This window comes from Podarcis gaigeae, assembly GCF_964106915.1.
Source record: "Podarcis gaigeae genome assembly, chromosome: 5".
NCBI classification, from domain to species: domain Eukaryota; kingdom Metazoa; phylum Chordata; class Lepidosauria; order Squamata; family Lacertidae; genus Podarcis; species Podarcis gaigeae.
The window spans coordinates 86,730,037-86,755,299 of NC_139681.1; the positions used below are offsets into that span (position 1 = coordinate 86,730,037).

At 44.9% G+C, this 25,263-nt stretch overlaps 1 protein-coding gene and 1 long non-coding RNA gene across 2 annotated transcripts in view; one reads left to right on the top strand and one right to left on the bottom strand.

The window, feature by feature from the left end:
- Window positions 1-25,263, top strand: part of FNDC3B (fibronectin type III domain containing 3B) — a 274,382-nt gene that overhangs the window by 12,327 nt on the left and 236,792 nt on the right. The gene's annotated exons all lie outside the window — the stretch shown is intronic.
- LOC310845180 lies at window positions 9,211-12,887 on the bottom strand. The gene is made up of 3 exons (XR_014564550.1): window positions 12,052-12,887; window positions 11,621-11,802; window positions 9,211-9,530 (listed from the first exon to the last, which is right to left on the bottom strand). It is a non-coding gene; the product is annotated as an uncharacterized lncRNA (long non-coding RNA).

Genomic DNA, 25,263 nt, shown 5'->3' on the forward strand with positions numbered 1-25,263 from the left:
CAGCTTCCGGGTCATGTGGCCAGCATGACTAAGCCGCTTCTGGCGAACCAGAGTAGGCCACGGAAACGCCATTTACCCTTCTGCTGGAGCGGTACCTATTTATCTACTTGCACTTTGACATGCTTTCGAACTGCTAGGTTGGCAGGAACAGGGACCAAGCAATGGGGAGCTCTCCCTGCCGCGGGGATTCGAACCGCCGACCTTCTGATCGGCAAGTCCTAGGCTCTGCAGTTTAACCCACAGCGCCACCATGCTCAAATGGTAGCTTGTTGTGTATTTTGCAAGCTGCTTCAGGAAGAATGTCTCAAAATCCCATTATAGCGCTGTTAAAATACAGTACTCTGCAGACTCCCTTGGCCCCTGCAGCTGCATATTTCGAGGGAATATGGGCAGTGGAGGAAAAGTCCTGTATTGGGGAAGCTTCTTGCACTGAACATAAATTTTTGAACCCTCTGCTTTAAACGAGCAGGAGTTTCAGGAAAAGCGCCCCACGTTCTGATTGGGAATAGCAGACCCACTGTGGATTATATTCTGTGGTATCAAAGCTATAGAGCAGGAATGTCACACCCTGTGTGTTTTGGCCTGGCTGGAATCATAGAATTGTAGGGTGGGGGAGGGACCCAAGGGTCATCTACTCTGACCTCCTGTGCCCTTGAACTCTGATAATGCCTCAAGGTTGCATGGATGGAGAGAGGGTTGTAGACACTAGCCCGGACTCATCATCTCAGGGTCATGGGTTCAAGCCACACCTTGGGCAAAAGATTCCTGCATTGCGGGGGGTTGGACTAGTTGACCTTCAGACTCCCTCCCAACTTTGCAATTCTGTGATGGTAAGTAATGCTCAGATTTGTTCTTGCTCCGCCTTCTTTTTGCCTCTTGCCCGCCCACCACTGGAATATGCTCCCTGGAAGGTGGCCCCAGGGGCGAAAAGGGGGTTCTCCTGCGTTGTTAGTTCAGGAGATTTTCCTGAGTGAAACAGCTTTATTCAGAGTGGATTATGCGAGACTGTTGGAAAACCCATCTGTTTGATCATAGTTGGGACAACAGTTTGCGACTCTTAGCAAAAAGGTGAGAGATTTGTTCCGATGACGGCAAGATTTTCATATGCTAGTTTCCACTGAGTCATCTGTAGAGTTCAGGAGGGGGAGTGCTTTCAAACTGGTGTCATGCACTGGCAAGATGATTAGGAAATACTTTGTTTTTAAAAGCCAGCCTTCTTCTTCTTCTTCTCCTCCTCCTTGCAAGGAAGCTCTTGCATGTTATAGTTGTGTAGCCATAGAAGGTGTTGTCACAGAATAAAGGTGTTGCATATAGAGGAGCTCCTTGCTTTTAAAATGCCACCTTGAGAGAAGGTGAAATGACAAGGAGGAGGTCTCTGTGGGATGATGGCTTGTTTCACCCACTGCCAACTGTTTCTTGTCTAAGATTTATGCCTGCAGTACTAGCACAATTTTGTATTTGTCTATTTCTAAGGGAGTCCCACTGTGTTCAGAGTGAGTTAACTTCCCTGGTCAGCATGCATAGGATTGCAACCTCACTGTTCTTAAACTTGCCTTCTATCCTGTCCGGTAGGCTCAGGGCAGCATGTCTTGTTTTAAAATATCATTGCTCAATGCACACAGAAGGTCTATAACCAACCCTTCTGAGAGAATTAACCTCAAAGGTCAGCAGGGGTTGTGTCATCATTGTATCTTGAGCAGTTTCTTCTAGGAAAGGAAGTTGCCCCTGAGGAAGACATCCACTCAGTGGACCGGTCCTCAGTCAGCTGTATTGTTCCTTAAAGGTCTGCAGAGTTTTGTGGCATCTAAAAGTCCCCTGAAAGATTTGTTGTGGTGCAGGCTCACTTCATCAGATGGTCTCTTCTGCACAGAACTAAACCTGGGAGGGTTTATGGCCCCTCAAGAAACTTTCAAGAGCAGCTGGCCAGGGCTGCATACACACCATACATTTAAAACACCTCGCCACAAGAGAGCCCTGGGAACTGTAGTTTGCGCCTCGTGGAACTATAACTCCCAGCGCCCTTACCAAACCACTTTCCCCAGATTATTTGGGGAGGCGGATTCTTTAAATGTATATTGTGTACGCACCCTAGCAGTGTTATCTCTTTGGAAACATTTAAAGTGGTACCTTGGGTTACAGACGCTTCAGGTTATAGACTCTGCTAATCCAGAAATAGTACCTCAGGTTAAGAACTTTACTTCAGGATCAGAACAGAAATTGCGCAGCGGCGGCAGCAGCGGGAGGCCCCATTAGCTAAAGTGGTGTCTCAGGTTAAGAACAGTTTCAGGTTAAGAACGGACCTCCAGAACGAATTAAGTTCTTAACCCGAGGTACCACTGTAATATTTCTTGGGCACTGTCTGAGGACTGTTTTCTCCTTTTCCCTGGACTGGTTCCTCTCCCTCAGCTTCGCTTGTGCGCTATCCTTGCTTCTGTTCTAATAACTGCAGAGACGGCCTGTTTCCTGAGGTGGAGAGACAAAAAGTGATTAGGAAAGGAGCTTTACCTGATAAACGCCAGCCAGGCCAGGCCAAACCCTTGTGGACCGGATGTGGCCGGAGGGGCTTGTGTTTCTGAGCGCCAAGACTGTTCTCGATTACAATCTCTTTACGCTACAATAGCTTGCGCCTTTAAGTTTCTGTGCAGTGCGGCAAACATCACGGTAGAAGCTGTGAAACCTTTACAACCAAAGTCAGTTCCTGTGAAGGGCAGTTGTGTGTTTGCATGCTCTAATGTTGGGATTAGATAAAGCGTCCCCCTGTTTTTCCAAACGGGAAATGGGGGTATATGTTGCTGTGTCATAAAATGTGCTGCCTCGAGGCAGGCCACCCTCACCTTTCCTAATAACAGGGACATATACCCCCTTGCTGTGTCCAGGGCAGCTGTCTACCAGCTCCATCTGGTACACAGACTGAGACCCTACCTGCCCACAGACTGTCTCGCCAGAGTGGTGCATGCTCTGGTTATCTCCCGCTTGGACTACTGCAATGCACTCTACGTGGGGCTACCTTTGAAGGTGACCTGGAAACTACAACTAATCCAGAATGCGGCAGCTAGACTGGTGACTGGGAGCAGCCGCCGAGACCACATAACACCAGTCTTGAAATACCTACACTGGCTCCCAGTACGTTTCCGAGCACAATTCAAAGTGTTGGTGCTGGCCTTTAAAGCCCTAAATGGCCTTGGTCCAGTATACGTGAAGGAGCGTCTCCACCCCCATCGTTCTACCTGGACATTGAGGTCCAGCCTTGAGGGCCTTCTGGCGGTTCCCTCACTGCGAGAAGCCAAGTTACAGGGAACCAGGCAGAGGGCCTTCTCGGTAGTGGCACCCGCCCTGTGGAACGCCCTCCCACCAGATGTCAAAGAGAACAACAACTGCCAGACTTTTAGAAGACATCTGAAGGCAGCCCTGTTTAGGGAAGCTTTTAATATTTGATGCATTATGGTATTTTAATATTTCGTTGGAAGCCGCCCAGAATGGCTGGGGAAGCCGAGCCAGATGGGTGGGGTATGTATGTGTGTATTTATGTATGTATAAATAAATAAATAAAAATAATTGCCCAAAAATGTTAAGCCCCTTTTGTTTTCACACAAACTTCAGCGTGCAACTTTGGGGATTCGCTTTCTGAAGTGCACTGTCCACCTGGCTGCTTTTCTTCTCCGCCCATGCAGCCTCTTCCCAGCTCCTTGTGCCAGCTGCAAATTCTGCAGAACTGTTTACCCATCCACTCACCCCTCTGTCCCGCCCACTTGCTGAAATCTGCAAAATGTTATAAGTCATGGACACTCGGGGAGGGGGAAGATCCTGACTCGTGATGCCTCCGATCAGAAGCGTAGCCCTGCAAACTGTAACAAAGAAGAAGAAGAATTTGATTTTGTGTGTGTCCTCATTTGCACACCAATATTGATGTGCAGGAAGAAGCAGGGGGTGGGGTGTTGGCTCAGGAAAAGAAAAGAAAGAGGGAAAAATAGGGAGAAGAAGAAACAATAGCTCAAGGCAGTGCTGGGCTGCAGCCCTTCTTGGAAAAGACAGATATGACCACAGCATTGCTTGCCTCGGTCTCCTTCCAGATTAGATTACTGTTAATGAAAACAATGCACTATCCACTTTGCTGTTAAGAAAGACAATCCTATTAAAATGCCAGAAAGTTCAAAACTGTGAAGAATCCCCAGGAGGAGAGGCACTTAGAAAAATGACTCAAACGGCACCAGAGTATATATTGTGCTAAGAATCTCAGCCGACATTAAGATGTACGTTGTTCATCCCCGATATTGTTATTTAATAGAATCATGGAATTGTCGCATTGGGAGAGATCCTGAGGGTCGTCCAACCGGAGGGAGTGACTAGAGAATGAGACTTCTCTTTAATAGGCTCTTGTCTTTGGAATACTTGCCCCAGACAAGCATGCCTGGCGCAAACATCATCGTGCAGCAGGTTGATATGACGGATGCTTGCGTGTCAAGGACCCCCAAGACACCCCTGAATAAAAACACGTTCACACATCGTTTTTGTTTTGGTTTTTGGCATAATTTTGGCCACAACTTTATTGAGTTACAGTAAGTGAGTGGTTGCTTAGGCATTGGTTAGTGACTATCTGTTCCTACTTGGAGGTAGGAACAGAACTGACAACCAAACCCGTGTGGAAGTCAGCAAGGGTCAGCAAGTTTGGGGAGAGAATAAAGCTGGGTGCCAGACCCTCACCTCTCCCCAAATGCTCCCAGGGGCTCTTGCGTGGCCCTAGCCCTTTGTCAGGGGTTCGGACAAGAGCATGGCGAGCTCCTGGATTCCTTTAATGGAATTCCTTTGCTGCAGCAGCATTGGAGGGGCAGGCACAGCCAATCTCATTCCCTCCACCAACCAAAAAATGAACCAATGCCTAACCGCAACCTTACAAGTTGTGACGATTTGCTACGCAGTAGGCAAAACCCAAATGGCACCAGCCAATCAACCAAATGTGCAAAATTCCTACCGGGCCCCTGCCCCAAAGCAGACGCCCCCATGACAGGCATAGCAAGGTCAGCATGAAAAACCTTAAATATAGGGAGGGTGGGCGGGTAATCTGATGTGTGCAGCGAAAAGAGGAAGCTCAATGCTGCGCACAGGGAACATATATGGCACCCCTATCTATCAAACAAAATTGCAACAATCAGTTTTCCCCAGCAACATTGGAGGTGCTCAATCAAATCCGTGGCCATCCAAACTAGCCCGCCCAGCAACAGGGGATGTCATGGTTGTTCCCACCGCAACACGTGCTGTCCATGAAGGAGAACCCGATTGGTGACCTGCCGAGCCAAATGCAGTAGCCTGTGGCCACCACCAGCAGGCCCTTAAAAGTTTTAAGAGGACAGCAATAACCCAAATATGAATGCGACAATACATGGTTCAGCTTGGCGGGTCACTAGTTGTGCATGCATGCTTGTGTGTGCTAGGCACTGTAAACCGTGGCTGAATAAAACATATCGGTCCCGTTTGGAAGAGAACACTGGTTGGGGGTGGATGCCCAGTTTAAGCTGGAGAGAGGGGGTTGCATGGAATTGTAAGATTCCCGGTAGGCTGCTTTTAGTCATCTTGTCTCTGTGGTTGTGTGCTGTGCACATGCATTTAGCGGGTTGAAATTTGATATATAAAAAATGCATTTAGTGCCAAGGTGATATTATGATGCCACCCCGTGCTGTATTGTGCAATCCTGTTGGGGACAATTTAGCTTACTGTGCAAATAGCAGCAGATGTTCCTTCTGGGGCTTGAACCATGCTGTGTTAATAGGTATTCTATTAGATGTTTGTGGAGCAGTGGAACAGAACTGTTATTGCATTAGGGCGTTAAATCATTTTAACAGGAGAGGAGCTCATGGCTAAATCTGTTTTTGTCAGCGTTCAATATGTTGCGGCTTCATTCACAAAAGTCTAGCGGTTTATATAGTTTTCTAACAGTACATATGAGGGGTGCTGGTTAATCCTCAGTGTAATAATGCTGTTCCTTTTACTTTCTTTATTAAAATCAGGGAGGGACCCACAGCAAAACAAACCCCACAGGATTTCACCACCACTGTTCTTAACTGGGCAAAGCATCATCACGTGTTTAACTGTATATGTGTTTTTGTATGTGCGCAATCTGAAACGATAGGTAAATAATCATTCCCTATGTAACCTTAAACTTGCAGGTGGAGCACATTTATTTTAAATATTCATAGGCTGTCTTTCCTGAACCAAGCTGACTTAAAGTGGCAAGCTTGTGATACAAGCAGAATCGCAGTAGCTTTACATTATTAAACATAAAAACGTTTCTTATGAATAATCATTTATCGCTAAACAATTTGCCATATGCTCTAGGAGATACTTAAAAATGCATATGTGCCGCTGCTACGAAAGCAAAGAAATTCCTAGCTGATACATCTGTTTTTCCTTGCCACCAAAAATTCATCTCTTCCGCACCAGTTTTTCTGCATAAGGAACGCTGGAATGGGGCAGCCGCTGATAAGGTCTTTGCGGGCACATCATAAAAAGGACAAAACGACAAACGGGGTGAGTTCAGTTTCCAACCCCGCAAATATAAAACTTCAACTTAAACAGTATATCTAGAAGAATCACCCAGAGCAGCAGAGGGCAGGTGACTGCCAGGTTAAGGGGGGCCTTTTTCTCAGGCTGTCTACTCTGTTCAACAGCTGGAATCAATCAATCAATTTTTATTGTATATAGCCAAAAGGCCTTTACAATGGACGATGGAGAATAGAAGAAAACTTTCAACTAAAATCATAACACGCAGCCTGTAGCAGTTTACAACACAAAAAAGAAATTTACAACATTAAGACTTGAGATTGAAGTGCATTCACACAGTTGGAACGGAGCTTCTTGGCTGCCAGTGCGAATTTGGCTACCTGGTGTGTAATATACAGATGTTCATCTGCTAGGAGTTTCACTGTCACTTCCTGTGCGAATTGACCTGGAAGCCAATTAAGAATTGGCAATACAGTGGTATCTCAGGTTACATACGCTTCAGGTTACAGACTCCGCTAACCCAGAAATAGTACCTCAAGTTAAGAACTTTGCTTCAGGATGAGAACAGAAATTGTGCTCCAGCAGCACGGCAGCAGCAGGAGGCCCCATTAGCTAAAGTGGTGCTTCAGGTTAAGAACAGTTTCAGGTTAAGAACAGGGCCTCCGGAATTAATTAAGTACATAACCAGAGGTACCACTGTATAAATTTTCCTCTGGGAGTCACATACAGGGGGAAAATCAACAGGATGTGTGAGGTCCTCTTACCTAACTGCATCCATGTCTACATTTGCGATCCGTATGGGCAATTCCCCGATATCTCCCCTCTAAATATGCCAGGGGCATCTGTTGAAATCTTAGTTTTACAAAGGTCCTGCATAGTTGTGGGAAGGTCAGTGTCTCAAGGTAAGGGGGCCTTGAGTGGTGGGTCTTAATTTGGGGGTACCAAGTAGAGTAGCAGGCAGCAATGATGGATGCTCTGTCTTGGTTGGCATCCAGATCAAAAATCCAATTTCTAAGGTCATGTGGGCTAAGGGCTATGTAGTTCTCCATTCGGAGATTATAAGACCTAATCTTATCAGGGTGGATAAAAATCAGTGATTAAAATAAAAATAAAAATCGGATTTTTAAAATAAAATGCTTTTGGAGGAAAAATATTTCTAAAGATAGTTTCTATTTAACTTACCTTATAGTCCAAAGGCTATTCATCAGGAAATAAGGATTTGTTTTAAGTTTTTCATGTGTGCTAAAACTCAGTCTGCTTTTTTTTTTTTACATCAGTTAACAAACATGGATACATATGCTATAATGTTATTGTTTTAGTTAAATAAATTGTTTAAATTGTTATTAAGGAAATGATTATTTTTCTCCTTCCAATAAAGTACCGCAGAAAAATTGCCCAAATATAAGCATTATTAAACCTCACAATAATTTCATAATTATCTGTTTATGTATTTCTAACAGTATAATTAAATCAGTAATTTTTGATATAATTGTAAAAACTACTCTGAAAATTTATTATTCCAAAAATGAAACCTTCACCTGATTGTAAATATTAAGATTGAGTCTTCGCAAGAATGAGTCTTTCTGTAAAAAAAATGATTTAAATCAAGTCTTACTGACTAGTGATTTAAATTGTGATTTAAATCAATTTGATTTAAATCAAATCCACCCTGAAGCTTATCTTGGCACTTTTGTGCCCAGCCCCCTGTCCTTAGTTACTCTAACCAGAAGAACTTAGTAAGAAGAGTTTGATCCTGTATCTGAGATAGGCTAGATCAATTCTGGCTGCTAGCAAGGGAAGGCCCAACTCGGCCCTGAGCTGGGTTCCCGGTGTCCCACAGGTAAAACAAATGGTTCACCTTCAACAATCAACACTGAGCTGCATGGCCACCTTTGTGTTAAATGTTTTTTCTTTTTTTAAGAACAGGGACTTTTGCAACATTTCCGTGCCTGAAAACTCTGTGAGTGATTGCAGTCAGAACCACGCATGCAAATTTATTGTCTTGTATGACAGCGATACATCATGCGCGCAAATTGTGCCTCAGAGTTGTTAAATGGGCAACAATAAATGGGCTCTTATTTCTTTTGCAGTAAAAAGAAGGTATTCATGAAGAGCACGGGTTGCAGTGGGATTAACAAGATACCTCACTGTTGCCGGGCGGGTTAGTTTGGATGTCCACCATTGTGACCGGGCTCCTCTTGTTGTTGGGGAGAGTTTGATGTTGCCAATTATTGATTAACAGCCTTAGGTTATATATTCTCTGCGCACAGCGTTGAGCTTCCTATTTTCGCTGCATGCATTGGATCACCCACCCACCCTCCCTAATTTTAGGGCTTTTGTGTTTGACCTTGCTATGCCTGTCCTGGGGTCTTCTGCTTTTGAGGCAAGGGCCTGGTGGGAATTTTGCACATTTGGCTGCTTGGCTGGTGCTATTTGGTTTTTTGCCTACCACGTAGCAAACCGTCACAACCTGTAAGGTTGAGGTTAGGCATTGGTTTTAGTGAATTGGTTGGTGGAGAGACATGGATTGGCTGTGCCTGCCCCTCCAATGCTGCTGCAGCAAGGGTATTCCGTTAAAGGAACCCAGGGGCTCACCATGCTTTTGTCCGCACCCCCGTCAAGGGGGCTAGGGCCACGCAAGAGCCCCTGGGAGCATTTGGGGAGAGGTGAGGGTCTGGCACCCAGCTCCATCTCCTGCCCATAAAATGGGGGTTGGCTTGGGGACCTCAACATGCAAAGCTGTTGGCATAACTTACTGGCTTGCTTGGATATAGTTGAGCATGAAGTTGGTATCTTATGTGCTATGCCACAAACTTTTTTAGCAGGCTTCGCTTTTTGCTGACTTGACCTGTTTATTAATGCTAACTGTGATAACCAGCAGTTCATGACTTCTTCTCCAATACATTGTTTGTGCTTGTTAAGTAAGCCTGAGAATGCTTCTTGTGACTCACTTCAAACCGATTCCGTAAGCTAAGAGACACAGCAAATGGCCCAGTTCTTCCTGATAAGGCAGTGCACTTTTCTGGAAATGTAGCCTTGAAAGGAGAAAAAAAAATAAGGTCTGGTAAACCTGATTTCCTATTTTTGTTTAAAATGCACTTTGAAGTGCACGGCCTCCTGACAGCCAAGTTTCTTTCCTCTTTTTTTGGTTTCATGTTTTCCCCTCCCAAAGTGATCTCAGCAGGATCATCAAGGTCTTCTAAATTGCTTGGCGCAGCAGACAGGAAATGGATCTGTTTGTATAAGTTATGCAACCCTGCTAGGGGAGAAAAAAAAAAGAGCCCAAGGGAGACACATGGGTAACAGAACCAAAGGGGATGAGTCTGATAGTTTAAGCAGCAGTTAATGTGGTTCGGAATAATAACCTTAAGAGGTGCAAATGAGAGAGAAGTTGTTGAAAATCACGGCACCATTGCAGTTGCTTCTAAACTGTGAATTGGCGAAAGGATTTGCTGAATTAATAAATTAGAAATTGGAATACAGAAATGGGAGGTATGAGGAAGTCGGGGAAGTAAGTTATAAGAAAATAAGGGATTGAAAGTATACTTGTTTTTATTTTTGTCTGTATTATTGTTTTGTTTTGTTTTTATATAATTTTTGAAACTTTAATAAAAATCTTTTTTAAAAAAATAAACTGTGAATTGGCTTTTCAGCTTAGCTTCTGGGCGTCTTTGGAAAATAGTCTGTATAATGTTAGCTGGCATTCAAAGCTCTGAAATCTGGGTTATTGACAACAGTTACTTAACACGGGATCTGGTTCTGGATGCAGTTGGGTGACAACTAACCAGGAAATCGGATTTGCCTGTTCCTGTGACTTTGCTTGGTCTATAAGAACAGGGGTGGCTAATTTCAGCCCTCCAGATGTTGGACTAAAATTTCCACCACCTTTGACTATTGGCCATGCTGGCTGAGGGCTGGTGGTAGTCGCAAACAGCATCTGGATGGCCACAAGTAGCTATCGCTGCTGAGGTTAGCAGGTGAGGCTTTTTACAGCATGCAGGAAAGTGTGCATTGGCCCCTGACAGTGTCATCATAGGCAACCCTGGGTGGGAGAGCCAAGAGAGAAACTTGAGTTTGTGTGTGCAGAGGAAGATTTGCAAGGCCTGCTCTTGGGTATATTCAAGGTAATGCTGAAAGAAAGCTTTAGGTGTTCTTTATAATTATAGATTCTAGGTGTTCTAGGGGAATAAATTATTCCCTCGTCACCTCTGATAGTCTTCGTAAATGATAGCCTCTCTTAATTACGCACAGTCACTGTGAGGTTACATAGGATGTAGGTTTATTTTCTGTCTGTGGCAGAAGGGTCTCATCCTATTTTACAGATAGGATTCAGTAACATCTCCGCAAACTCAGGTTGTGAAACAAATCTGCTTATTAAAAAAGAGGAAAACACAAGACTATTTGAAGTAAGGAAAGTAATGAGAAATCGCACCTGAAAGCACGGGATAACAATTGCTTGAGACGGCTTTGTAATGTTGTCAACAAATTGTGCTGAATGTATGCTCAGCAAATAAGCAACACAATATAAACTTCGCACAAAGTTTGTGCAAACAAATTGGGATGACTGGTCAATAAGCAAGTCATCTGGAAGCAACTTCAGCTCTGGTAAAAGTTCCTGCGTAAGAGTTTCGTTTTCCTCCAGTTACCATGCTATTGCACAATTTTTCTGACGCTGACCAAAATCTTTTGTTTTTACAGTGCCTATCTGAGCTGACTGTTCTGTTCTTTCATTCATCCGTCCTTCCTTCCTTAAAGCTTATTTGTGAGCTTCTGTTGTTGTTTTTTTACCATGTGATTTTAAAGAGAAAGGTCATTACCCTTCAGAAAGCTGGGGTGGGGGGTGGGAAGGAGAAGTAACCCTTCGTGAGCATTCCTTCAGCTTTTATAAATTGAGGAAAAGAGAATAGGAAGCTAAGAAGACTGAAATTAGAGGTTCTTTGCAGGGTGGAAAAAAGTACTTCTATGCTGCTTAACTCCGTATCTAATAAGGGAGTTTTTGGCAGTCTGATCTGCTTTTCTTACAAACTGCTACAGTATTCAAATTATTGAATGCAAAAAACATTTGTGGGCTCTTAAAATCGCCCATTACCACATTCGCCCCCCCCCAAAGGTCCTCCAAACTTACCTGTGAAATGGGATGCAGCAAAGACAAGATGCTCCTCAGCCGAGCACCGCAGTCCCACTGAGGAGAGCATGCAGGACTACATATCCCATCATGCCTGGTGGGAACAAGATTCTAATGGAGTTCATTTCCTTGGGAGAGAGGGAACTGGAATTGCATTCCTCTCCCCTTGCTCCAAGTTGGTCCTTGAGGGAGAGAGAGACACAAATGCACAGTGGCTTGAGGTGTGAGATGAGCAACGGCACCCCCAAAACACACACACACACACACTTGATACTCCCAACTCTGCCATTTGGAATCGGCTTCCTTTCTACTGAGATGTGGGGTCTGGAAGGGGTAGGCCTGGCACTCTGTGGCAAAAGTAGGAGGATCCCATTGGCGAATATCTTCTGCCTGTGCTACTAGAGTGGTGTGTGGCAGAGGTGGCAATTGACCTGGAGGGCTGTCCATGCTGCAAAAGCACTGTTGGAAGAGCCCCGAATATCTGGTATAAAAAGGTGGTCCGCCATAGCCGGTTGCAGAATGTGGCACGGAGGGGCCATAGTTGACTTGTTTGAGAGAACCAGCCCGGCAGGAGTTTTGAGGAGAACGTAGACCTTGCTGCGGAGCTCTGCTAGGGTGTCATCACTGCAGAAAACTTGCTTCTCGCCTCCTCGCTAATTGCAGTAACGAATGCAGCCTCTGGTTCTCTTCCTGCTGTGCTGAGCGCCCCACTGTTTCCCTTTGAATGGAATTAGCGAGGTGCGGAAGGAACAAGTCACATGAAATTCTAGCAGCGCAGTGGGGCAGGCATGGGTCTGTCCGGCAACGAGTCACGAAGAAGGGAACCACGCTGTTAAAGGAGCAATATTTCATTTATCCACCTCCATCCTGCTCCCCGAAAACTGTATTTCACAACACTTCTAATTCGTTCAGCTTGATTTTTTTTCTGTTTTCTATTGCGTCAAACCATGTTTTCAGGTTCTTCTTCCATCCTTTGATTTATTTCCCCTTTTTGGACTGCAACATGATCTGAGCCTGCTCTTATACTCTGGGCAAATATTAAAAGAATTATGTAATGCACACAAGTCAATATTGTATTGACGCTCTGCAAAGTGGCTGGTAAATAGGACTAAAGACCTGTATGCATAACAGCCAGCCTGTTTGTGTGTGTGTCGCTGGGTTATAATTTAAGAGCTTGGCTGTATCAGGACAGGCATTTAATCCAGTATCCTGTTGCCAGCAGCGTCCAGCCAGCTCCTCCCAGGAACCACATAAACAGATGCCCACTTGTGCCGCAATCGGTCAGTGCCTATGGCTATTAACCAGAAGGTTGCTGGTTCGAACCCACCCTGGGATGGCTGCAGGAAGGATTATAGACCCTTGGGATTCCTTCCAACACTACAATTTTAGGATTCTATGAAGCAACTGGAGAAGATGCCTTATAACATCCTTCACCAACCTGCTGCCTGAGGCTGGACAGCACTAGGTTGATGAAAGCTACCTTCTGGTCAGACCATTGGCTCTGCCCTTTTCCCATTGGCTATTGGATCTCATAGCCTTGGCTAGATCTAACCTCAGTTAATCTGGCCCATCCTGTTTTGAAGGCCATCTAAGGTGGTCATTCTCACCACCTTTTGTGATACTGATTTCCCTAAGTTTGTCCTTATGTGAAATCCTTCCCGTGCGTCTAATCTGCTTACAAGTATTACAGCAAGAGAGGGAGAAAAATATCCACCCACTCTTTTGTCATTCATAATTCTATATACCTTTTATCATACTTCTCCTTTAGTTGCTTCCCCCAACCCTTGACTAAAACAACCCAAATGTTTTATCCTGCATTTGCAGGGAAGATGTTCTAACTCTCTCTTTGATTGCCCCCTCCCCAAATATGTACTTTGAGATGGAATATTACAAATGCAATGTCACCAATAGGACAGAATCACAATTCTGGCTTTTTTTTATTATTATTGTCAGTTGCTTTTGTAATGATTCCTAACACTGAAATTATGTTGGATTTTTTATTATTATTTTAAAAAATGTTGCCTTGCTACTGGATTTGAGCTGTCAAAATATTCTTTGGATGTAAATTTTGTGGCAGCATGGACACCCACAGTATTTCTTCGGCGGGGGGGTGGGGGAGGGCAGGGCAGGGCAGAGAGAAAAACACTGAAAATGGGAGGCAGCCTAATCAGACCCCATCCGTGTAGAGGTTCCTGAATTCCAGGGGGTTGGACTAAATGACTCCCGGGAGTCCCTTCCAGCCCTCGAATTCTATGATTCTATGAGTGTGCATATATGAAATTAGGAGGTTTTGGCCCAGCATGCATCACTGTACCCTTCAAATGTAATTTGCCGCATGTGGCCTGTTCACCCAGTATGAAACAAACCTCAGTAATTTGGTCTATAACTCCCCCTTCATTTATGAATAAGTTCAATTGCTCTCATCCCTGCACCAGATCACTGGCATAGGAACTTTTGTCATTGTGAAAGCAGCTTATTCCTGCCCTCTGATTTCTATTTTTGAAATACCATCATTTCATCATTTTTAATTTGTATACCGTCTTTCTAGCTTACAATACTCAAGGCGGTTTACAAGCTGAAGAAACAAAAAATGTACATCTTATAACAATCTAATGCAATATAAAAACGTGATGATAAAACATAACTTTAAAATAGGCAACCTACATCAAAAAGTAACATTCAACAATCATTAGAATAGTATTAAACAACAATAACATATAAAAGTTAAACAGAAATCCACTCGACGGTTACAATAAATAATTTCTAAACTATTATCAATAAAACAACTGCAAACCACAGTACATAAAATAATGCAATACAAATTGAGAAGCAGAGACTAGAGGGTGGGGCAAGGCAGGTGGAAACAGGCTTTGCCTGATGGAGGCTCTATAGGTAAAGGTAAAGGGACCCCTGACCATTAGGTCCAGTCATGGCCGACTCTGGGGTTGTGGCGCTCATCTCGCTTTATTGGCCAAGGGAGCCGGCGTACAGCTTCCGGGTCATGTGGCCAGCATGACTAAGCCGCTTCTGGCGAACCAGAGCAGCGCACGGAAACGCCGTTTACCTTCCCGCTGGAATGGTACCTATTTATCTACTTGCACTTTGATGTGCTTTCGAACTGCTAGGTTGGCAGGAGCCGGGACCAAGCAACGGGAGCTTGCCCCGTCACAGAGATTCGAACCTCCAACCACCTGATCGGCAAGTCCTAGGCTCTGTGGTTTAACCCACAGAGCCACCCGCGTCCCGGAGGCTCTCAATTATGGTGTAATTGTTACTACACCACAACAACAGCAACCATAAAGGTTCTGTTATCTTTGCAGTTGTGGGATAAGTTTGCCCAGGAACTTTTGACGCTTTCAGAGGCTGCTGTATGATGCCTATTTAGCGAACAGCCAAACTCGATATAATAATTTCTTGATTTCTTCAGCCTCAGAAATAGGAAACCATTAAGCAGATTGAACCAATCTGGATGCGCTATAAAGGCATCCTGATGAATTGGGAGCTCTTGAATATCTTCTGGTGCTCATTTTTAGACCACGTTTTGTCCATGATTGCAGATATGGGTGCAATTTGGACTTCAAGGCTAGGAAAGAGCCACATGAGAGGGACACAAAAGCAGTAAGCCGGCTGATTTCATGGCTGAAAAGCTCTGGGACTCCACAGTTCTCCACATGAGAACGCATCTTTAGTCAGCTAAGCTGGTGTTAGTAGATACCTCCTCAGTCTGTTTTGATTAGAGCAACGCTCTGTGATCTGTTTTCTTCCTGGATCCCATATTCTCACGCTCTCTGTTTACAGCCTGGCTTCGGCTGGCTTCTCTCAACGCCCCTCTGTGTTGCTGCTCCAGCATCTTGGGCTGGAGGAGGAACTCGGAAGCGACTTATTCTCTGCTCCTGTAGCCATTGGTTTTGCAAGCTCCTTTCTCCTCTTCCCCATCCTCTTGCACCAAAGAGCAGAAATGTCCCATCCTCCATCTTTTCACATGGGGCAGAGCAGCAAAAAGGGTGCAGGGAATGTATGTGCCTTTTTGTGTCTTGATTCATTGCTCCTTACTCTCCGTTTGCCAACTGCCTAGTGAAACTTTCTGGCGTCCAGTTTGGGCTGCAGGCCAGCCTCAGGGGTGGGTGTGACGGCCAAGAATCTTCTCACCTCTTGAGGAGATGCCCATTTGTAAAAGCGGCTCCAGGGTTGCAGAGGGAGTTGTCCTTCTCCATATCTGTTAAAAGGCCCAAGCGGAGAATCTGATGCTGTCTGGGATTTTTGACTGGGTCTTGTTTTGAGAAAATTTATTGCTTTTTGCAAGAGGGACGCTTTTACTGCTGTTTGCTTCTGAGGTGCTTAAAAGGCAAAAAAGCAAGATTTTGCACCACAAACCATATCCTCTCAAATAATGCAGCATAGTTCATTCTTACAGTGCTTCTTGGAGCTTGAATGTGTATTTGGAGTGAGCTTCTAGGCTGCTTCTGTTGCTGTATTTAGAATGGGACACACAAAGTAGTCTGGGAGGGTTTTATGCATAAGCTGTTGCTCAAGCATTCTGCCTAGAGCTAGAAGAGTCTCTTTTCTTCCTTCACTCTCCCAGGCTATCCATCATTCCTCTCCCCCCTCACTGTTTACATCCAATTTGCATACACTATTCTTCCAGTTTTAAGGACCAGCTGTCTCTATTTACAACACTACAAATATTACTGGTGGTTTGAACAATATTGGGGCAAGTTGCTTCAGTATATCTGGTTCCCTAGTAGATGTCAACAAGTTGACTTGGCCAAAGCAGGTATCATGACTCTTAATTGTCCTTCCCTTTTATCATCTTTACTATTCTGCAGGTTGTTTGGAAGAGCTTCTGAGTGTTTCAGTACTGACAAGGACAAATAACTTGCGCAGAAATTTAGCTAACGATTTAATGTGTTAAGGCCAGGACTAGAGTCAGCAATTAATATAACAACTGGAGAATATATGCCAAAGTAGTAATCTTGCGCATTTTAACATTGTTCAGTGAAGTTTTTAACCTGAGGAAAAAACATATATTTCTTTTACCTTCTAATGTGATAGGGGGAACACGGTCCTGAAAGAAACTGTTATCAATGGTGGCAGTGAGCCGAGTGTTCGTTTTTTTTAAAAAAATAAAATGCTGTGTTAACCAGGAGACAGACTCATGAATTTAATTTCCCACAGGTCTGCTTTGTGGACACTTTATATAGCAAAAACAACAGAGTCTTGTAACACCTTAAAAATTAGCACATTTATCGTGGCACAAGCTTTCATGGATCAGAGTCCCCCAAAAGCTTGTGCTGCAATAAAGTTGATTAGTCTGTTAAGGTGGTACAAGACTTTGTTTTTGCAGAAGCAGTCTAGCACTGCTGTCTGTCTGGAAGGCACTAACAGGGACTGCGTAACCCATTTCAAGATTTCCCTTGTGTTGGGACATTTTAGTGTAAAGAAAAGGCTAGTACGAGGCAACGTGACCAAAATTTATAAAATAATGCAAGGCATGGGAAAAGTGGATAAACGCCAATGCCCCCCTCAGTCCCGCCTCATAACATTAGAACTCGTGTACATCCCGTGAACCTGAATATTGGAGAATTTAGGGAACGGAAAAGAAAACACCGTATTTTTCGCTCTATAAGATGCACTTTTCCCCCTCCAAAAATTAAGGGGAAATGTGTGTGTCTTACGGAGTGAATGCAGGCTCCATGGCTTCAGCGAAAGCAACGCGAAGACTCCGGAGCGTGGCGGGAGCTTCCGCCACGCTCCGGAGGCTTCACTTCACTGGAGAGACGCTGCGCAGCTTTCCCTCTCTGCGCAGTGCCCCTTCAGCGAAGCAGGAAGAGAAATGGAAGGGGCTCTGTTTCTCCTGCCGCTTTGCTGAAGGGGTGCTGAGCAGAGAGGGGGAGAATTTTTTTTTCTTGTTCTCCCCCTCTAAAACTAGGTGCGTCCTATGGTCGGGTGCGTCCTATAGAGCGAAAAATACGGTAGTTCTTCACGAGGCACGTGGTTAAGCTGTGGAACTCGCTGCCCCAGTAAGCAGTGATGGCCTCCAACTTGTGTGGCTTTAAACCCAACATCAAACTTTTTTAAGAACATAAAAAGAGCTGCTCATTTAGTTCAGCGGCCAATTTAGTTCAGCATCCTGTTCTCACGGCAACCAGCCAGATGTCTAAGGGAAGCAAACCCCAAATGCCTAGAATGGTGCCATAGGAGACAGGCCCCAGGATTAAGTAATTGGAGCCTTCTGCGCTGATTGTTAACAGCAGCAGCAGAATCGATGATGGATGCGAAGAAAAGGCATGTGAGGAAAAGAAACCACAACACAAGGAGACTCTCTGAAATTTGCTTGATGCCCCTGTTCCTCCTCCACGGTTGGAGACAGTATGGCTATGAATATAATTTGCTGGGAATCACACAAGGTGGTTGTGGTTGTGGGGAAGTACTGTTGCGTTCAGGTACTGCATGAAGATTTCCAAATGGCATCTGGTTGGCCACTGTGAGAAGAGGATGCTGCAATAGACAGGCCACTGGCCAGATGCAGAAAACTCTGCTTAGGTGGCACATGGTGCAAATGTGGTGAGATTGGACCACAGGGAGCTGGTAGATAGCCAGGGCATTGGCAGTGGGGCTGAATTCAGTGGCAAGATATGGAACTCTACACCAGGAGAGAAAAACAAATATAGTGATGTGTGTGTGTGTTTAAAGCAAAGGTGGTAATTTCTTTTGCTATTCATTTATATTTTTTCTTAAATGCACTCTTGGAAAAGTTTCTTTGGGAAAACATTTCAGTGATCTTAACTACCAGGCTGGATTTAGCTGACTTGCCTTCAAGTTTGAAACTTTCCTGCAGCCAGAGATGTACTTGGTATTATTTTAAAAGCCTTCTGCACCTTCAGACAGATTCTTTCCTTCCATGTGAAGAAGAAGAGCTAAAAACCTTACTTCCTTGAAGTGTGTTGAATTAATTAAAAAGAAATTGTGGAATATCAGCTGTTGTCTTCTTCCCTACAGAGCTGAAATTCCTTGGCTCTCCAGTGAGATCGACAAGACGGGCTTTCAAGTCTCGTGGGTTTCCTTTCGGTGGGATCAGCATATTTTGCAGCAATTAAACGCACCTTGCATAATTATTTCAGGATTGATTCCTCACTGGCAAACTTCCCTTCCGCTAGTTTAATGATGGAGTATGGGAACCCGATGGAAACATGCATGCTCAACATTTCGTTTCAAAAAAGAGAGAATATTTTTCTCTGAAAGCCTAACCTAGAACTCAGCCATAACTTGCTCTCCCCTCTAAATCTTGCCCTTGCACTGTTCCTGCAAAGTGGGGGCTTGTGTATGATTTTATTAACTACTGCAGGATTCAGTAGGAATATCAGTATTGCTTGATGCCACCTATTTGCTTTATTTGAAAAATAATTTCGTTTCACATTCCACCTCCTTTGACTTTGCTCTGCGTCCCGCTGTCTTCAAATGGTCAAAAAAGAAACCATTCGAAGATCTGGCACAGCCCTAACATTGGTATCAGAATAAATCATTTTTAAAACCATCCACTGTTTAAAGTGCAGATTGTTTCGGGGCAGATAACTAGTGTCTGTGTGTGGATGTTTTTGTAATGAGTGTTAACAGTGCAGTTCTGTCCACTTCTACTCAGAAAGAAGTCCCATTGAATTCAGTGCACAGCTTACTCCCAAGTAAGTCTTTAAAGGATTGCAGCCCTAGCACATCTCTTTCATGTCTTTCTAACAATACTTTAAATACACGACTGTTGTCTGTCTTGATAACATGCATTTTTCTGACCAGTCATAGGTTAACACTAACTTCAGATGTTGGTTGTTCTTAATATAATGCAGTCCACCCCCCACAAAAAAAATAAAAAATCACTCAAATTTCAAATGCCTAAAATGATATCTGAGTACCGTTATGATAAAAATTCGTTCTGACTAAAAAAGCATGCCAAAATGTTAATTTGGCACAATGTTACACAATTATTCCACTGGCTTGTAATAAAGAATGACACTTTGTGTAACAGAGGAAATCTCTGTGAAAGACAAAAAACATATTATGTTAACCAATTGTGTTGAACTAATTGGCCCGAACAGTGAGCAGTTGTCTTTAATTCCTGCCCGTACTAACTTTTCTGATGCTCCACTGCTGGCTGTTGCTGAGGGGCAGAGATGCCAGCTTTCTAGGAATCCCTTGTCTGCATTTATTGTGCTGTTTTGATCCCCGTGCTTAATATTCACCTTCTACTTGCAGACAGGTAAAAAGGTAAAGGTAAAGGTACCCCTGCCCGTACGGGCCAGTCTTGACAGACTCTGGGGTTGTGCGCCCATCTCACTTAAGAGGCCAGGGGCCAGCGCTGTCCGGAGACACTTCCGGGTCACGTGGCCAGCGTGACATCGCTGCTCTGGCGAGCCAGAGCTGCACACGGAAACGCCGTTTACCTTCCCGCTAGTAAGTGGTCCCTATTTATCTACTTGCACCCGGAGGTGCTTTTGAACTGCTTGGTTGGCAGGCGCTGGGACCGAGCAACGGGAGCGCACCCCGCCGCGGGGATTCGAACCGCCGACCTTTCGATCGGCAAGCCCTAGGCGCTGAGGCTTTTTACCCACAGCGCCACCCGCGTCCCCCTTGTGGACAGGAGAATCACGCAAATGCTCTGTGCTTCTTCCCAGGTTTCTTTAGCATGAACATCGGCTAAACCCCAGTGTAGAGGGTCAATGATATGATAGCCATGTTCAAATATATAAAAGGATGTCACATAGAGGAGGGAGAAAGGTTGTTTTCTGCTGCTCCAGAGAAGCGGACACGGAGCAATGGTTCCAAACTACAAGAAAGAAGATTCCACCTAAACATTAGGAAGAACTTCCTGACAGTAAGAGCTGTTCGACAGTGGAAATTGCTGCCAAGGAGTGTGGTGGAGTCTCCTTCTTTGGAGGTCTTTAAGCAGAGGCTTGACAACCATATATCAGGAGTGCTCTGATGGTGTTTCCTGCTTGGCAGGGGGTTGGACTCGATGGCCCTTGTGGTCTCTTCCAACTCTATGATTCTATGATTCTATGAATGGCGTGCTCAACTTACGTTGTTGGACTACAACTCCCAGCATCCCTGGCCACGCCAGCTAGGAATGATGGGAGATGTAGTCCAACAACCTCTTGGGGGGACCCAAGGTCGACAAAGTCTGCTCCAGACGATTTGGACTCCCAACTCCACTCAGATCTGCTCAGTATGGATGATGGGGGTTTGAAGGGTAAAAAAACACACACACTTTTTGTGGGTGATCTGTGATCTTGGTTTTTACGTGGATTTTATTGTGTGTGTTTTGTTGCACGCCACTTCAATATTTTTTAATGAAATGTGTGTGTGTGTAAATAAATATAAGTGATTTGGCAAAAAGAGCTGGGCCTGTATATGTGGTCAGAAACCTGGGGGTGCAGATAGAAAATACAAATGATGTCGTCGTTGTCATCACCCCCCCCCCTAATATGTGTGGTTTGCATCTGTGCCACTCCTATTTTCCTAAAGGTGTGCTACTTAATCTTGTAAAAGATGTACTCACAAACCTTCAGGAATTCCTGCTGAGAATTTCTGAGGTTTTTCTTCTTGCCCCTCCTCCAGAAGGCCGCTTTCAAATAATTTTCTCTGAATATTCCCCAACTTTTCTACTGCCATTGCCCGCCCCTCAAATGACACTAGATCCAGGATGTGAAATGATTGCCTGGCTGCCAACATAGTTTCCCAACCCCCCGTTCTGCTTCCAAGTGGGTTGGAGCATTTCAAGAGTCCAGCCGCACACTACTGTATTAGAAAAGGGCGGTGTTAGAAACTCAGATATATAAGCTAGACGCAATTCATCAATACTTTAAGGACCCTCTCTTCCCATATGAACCTACCCGGTCCCTGAGATCATCTTCTGAGACCCTCCTTCGTGTGCCTTGTCCGTCTGTAGAATGCTCTCGCCCAGGGAATAAAGAAATTCCTTCCAGTAGCACCTCAGAGACCAACTAAGTTTGTTATTGGTATGAGCTTTCTTGTGCATGCACACTTCTTCAGATACACAATAAAGGCAAAGGTACCCCTGCCTGTACGGGCCAGTCTTGCCAGACTCTAGGGTTGTGCGCTCATCTCACTCTAGAGGCCGGGAGCCAGCGCTGTCCGCAGACACTTCCGGGTCACGTGGCCAGCGTGACAAGCTGCATCTGGCAAGCCAGCGCAGCACACGGAACACCGTTTACCTTCCCGCTGGTAAGCGGTCCCTATTTATCTACTTGCACCCGGGGGTGCTTTCAAACTGCTAGGTTGGCAGGCGCTGGGACCGAGCAACGGGAGCGCACCCCGCCGTGGGGATTCGAACCGCCGACCATGCGATCGGCAAGTCCTAGGCGCTTGTGCGTGGCGGATTTCGAACCCTGGAAAAGGGATATGCGTGCTTTGTAATGGACTATACATTCTAACACGGGTCAACAAACATTTTCAGCAGGAGGCCAGCCCACTGTCCCTCAGATCTTGTTGGGGGCCGGACTATTTTTTTGGAGGGGAGGTAATGAATGGATTCCTATGCCCCACAGATAATCCAGAGATGCATTTTAAATAAAAGCACACATTCTACTCATGTGAAAACATGCTGATTCCTGGGCCATCCGTGGGCTGGATTTAGAAGGCGATTGGGCCGGATCCAGCCCCCCCGGGCCTTAGTTTGCCTACCCATGCATTATAAAGTAGATTAGCCTTAATGCAAAAGTGGTGGAGTGGACCCTTCTTGTCAGAGGGAGAAAAAGTACACCCACTTTTTTTCTTACTAATAAATATAGACATATTTATGGAACCCTGAGGATATGTTCCATTTATTTCAATTCAAGATCCTTTTGCGTAAAGGTAATTTGGCCGACTGCTCTCTACTGTGATCTTTGCAAATTAATAATAAATATATAAACCTGTAAGTCCCACTGAAACGGCTGCTTCCGAGTAGATGAATCAAGAACTCGTGTGACAGCCTATTCATCTCCACCACAATACTTTGCTACTGTTTCCTCCCGCCAGTTTGCATTTTTACAAAATTTATCATTTTAAAGCTTTGCAAACGTTTGGAATGTTCAAGAGAGAGCTGAAGTCTATAAATAATATCATTTTCTGCCCGGACGCTGCATGCTGTAAAGGCAGTGCAGTGAACTATTCTTATGCAGATTGTCTGCCAGCCATATGCTGGTGTCAGTTTCGGAAAGACACGCTGCAAAAATGCATCTAAAAATACATTAATAACGACAACCGTTCCCAGTGTCAGCCAGGAGCACAACCCATACTTGCAAAATGCTAGCTTCTATATATAAAGCTGGCCCTCGTGGCTGTGTCAGATTCAAGGCAACGCCGCAGCAAGAGAACAAACTGAAATTTGGGGTTTCTGTAGCCCAAAGTGCACTGAAAGTCCTTAAACTGAAAGCCACCTTTACACCACCCTCCGAGCTCGTGATGTGAAATATTTCTTAGGAATCAGCGGTTGCACAGTGCCTGCCTATCTGTGTTGTGAAAGTGTCTGGCTAATAGGCTTTTTAACATTCCTCGAATAACAAAAGCAGCGTTTTTAACGCCAAGGCGGTAAGCAGAAAAAGCGTGAATAACGCTCAGGCTTTGTGGCAACCCATGTGGAGTACAGTGTGTTTCTTAATCCAGAAATGACTCTGCGCTGGAAAAAGGCAGAGCACTTCCTCTCTCTTCCTTAGCTGACACAGAGTGAGTCCCGAGTCGCATGACTGCCTCATCCTGTAGCAGCTGTGGTTTTCAGAGTCTGTTGACATCCGGGCATGTCAGCCCGTAGAGAGGTGCGCATGCATGTTGAGGTCACATGCAGGGTTTGGCACAGATTGGGCTTTCTTGTGCCGCTCTGCACCTGCCCTGTGTTCGAGCGGCTGCATGCACAAAGCTGATCTGTACCTGGCACATGGCAGTCTTGCTGTGAGATGCCCCCAAATCCTAGGTGGGCAAGTTTCTTATGCTTCCGTTGAACTTGAATCAAAAGACTTTTTAAAAAAATCTGCGCCTCCCAAGTCTTCCTGTTTGTTTGCTTACTTGTTTTGGCGCTGTGGGTTAAACCACACTGTAATTCTAACCACAGTGGTACCTTGGTTTTAGAACAGCTTAGTTTATGAACAACTTGAAAATAGAACGCTGCAAACCCGGAAGTAGGTGTTCCCATTTGTGAACTTTGCCTTGGAAGTGGAACATGTTCCACTTCCTGTTGAGTGTGTTTCATTTGTAAATTGAGTCCCCCACTGCTAATCAGAGGCTTCCTTTAGGCTGTTGAGTCCTGAGCACCCACGCAATAAAGATGAGATATTTGGAGCTTTTGTTTTTGCTATTTTTCGCCGTTTTTGTTTGTGTGGCTTTTTCATTTATTTGACTGTGCCTTGTTCTTCGTTTTAGGGGACTGACTTGTGACTGGCTTGTCACTTTGTTTTTGTGACTGTGTGGAACCCAGTTCAGCTACTGATTGATTGATTGATTGGTTGGTTGGTTGGTTGGTTGATTGATTGTGTAACCACAGAAATGGATAAAAGCCCCCCATCTAAACAATGACTATCATCAGTGCACATAAGATTTTTTTTTAATTTTTATCATCTACAATACTGTCTTATTTATTTTATAGTACAGTTAAACCACAGAGCCTAGGGCTTGCCGATCAGAAGGTTGGCGGTTCAAATTCCCACGACGGGGTGAGCCCCCGTTGCTCGGTCCCTGCTCCTGCCAAACTAGCAGTTCAAAAGCACGTTAGAGTGCAAGTAGATAAACAGGTACTGCTCCGGCGGGAAGGTAAACGGCGTTTCCGTGCGTTTCTCTGGTTTGCCAGAAGCGGCTTAGTCATGCTGGCCACATGACCCGGAAGCTGTACGCCGGCTCCCTCGGCCAATAAAGCGAGATGAGCGCTGCAACCCCAGAGTCGGTCACGACTGGACCTAATGGTCAGGGGTCCCTTTACCTTTACTTTCAGATCTGAAATGTGCTTCCCAGGACATAGGGTTTGATAGCTGTAGATGTCATTTGGGGTGGGGGAGATTGGTGTGGTGACGCCGCAACCTGGCAGAAAATGAGCTGTAAGGTTCTTTCTTGGCTCTTGCATAAACTCTGTTACAGTGTTTGCCGACCTGGTGCCCTCCAGCTGTTTTGGATTAGGGCTGCAATTCCCACCATCCCTGTCCAGCACGGGGCTGATCACATGATTTAAAGCCACATGCTCTCTACCTCTGTTTCCCCAGCAGTATGGTAAGGATAAAACTAAGCTTGTTTAGGGCTGTTTGCCATGATAGCTGACACCACCTGCGGTCACATCCTCACAATGTATTTAAAACACCATTATTCCATTGTTAGAGACTTGGGAATTGTAGTTTGTTGAAGGGTGCTGACCCACCAAGCTACAGTTCCCAGCATCCTTAACAAACTGCAGCTACCAGGGTTCTCCATGAGCGTTACGGTGGTTATAATAGTGCTTTAAATGCATTGTGCTGGTGTGGCTTGTGAAAAGCTTTTAGAGTTGTCAGAGTGTGTTTATATATATATATATATATATATATATATATATATATATGTGTGTGTGTGTGTGCGCGCGCGCGCGCCAAGTATTATGATGCGCACCTGTCACATTTCTTCCCTCTACCTCATTTGTG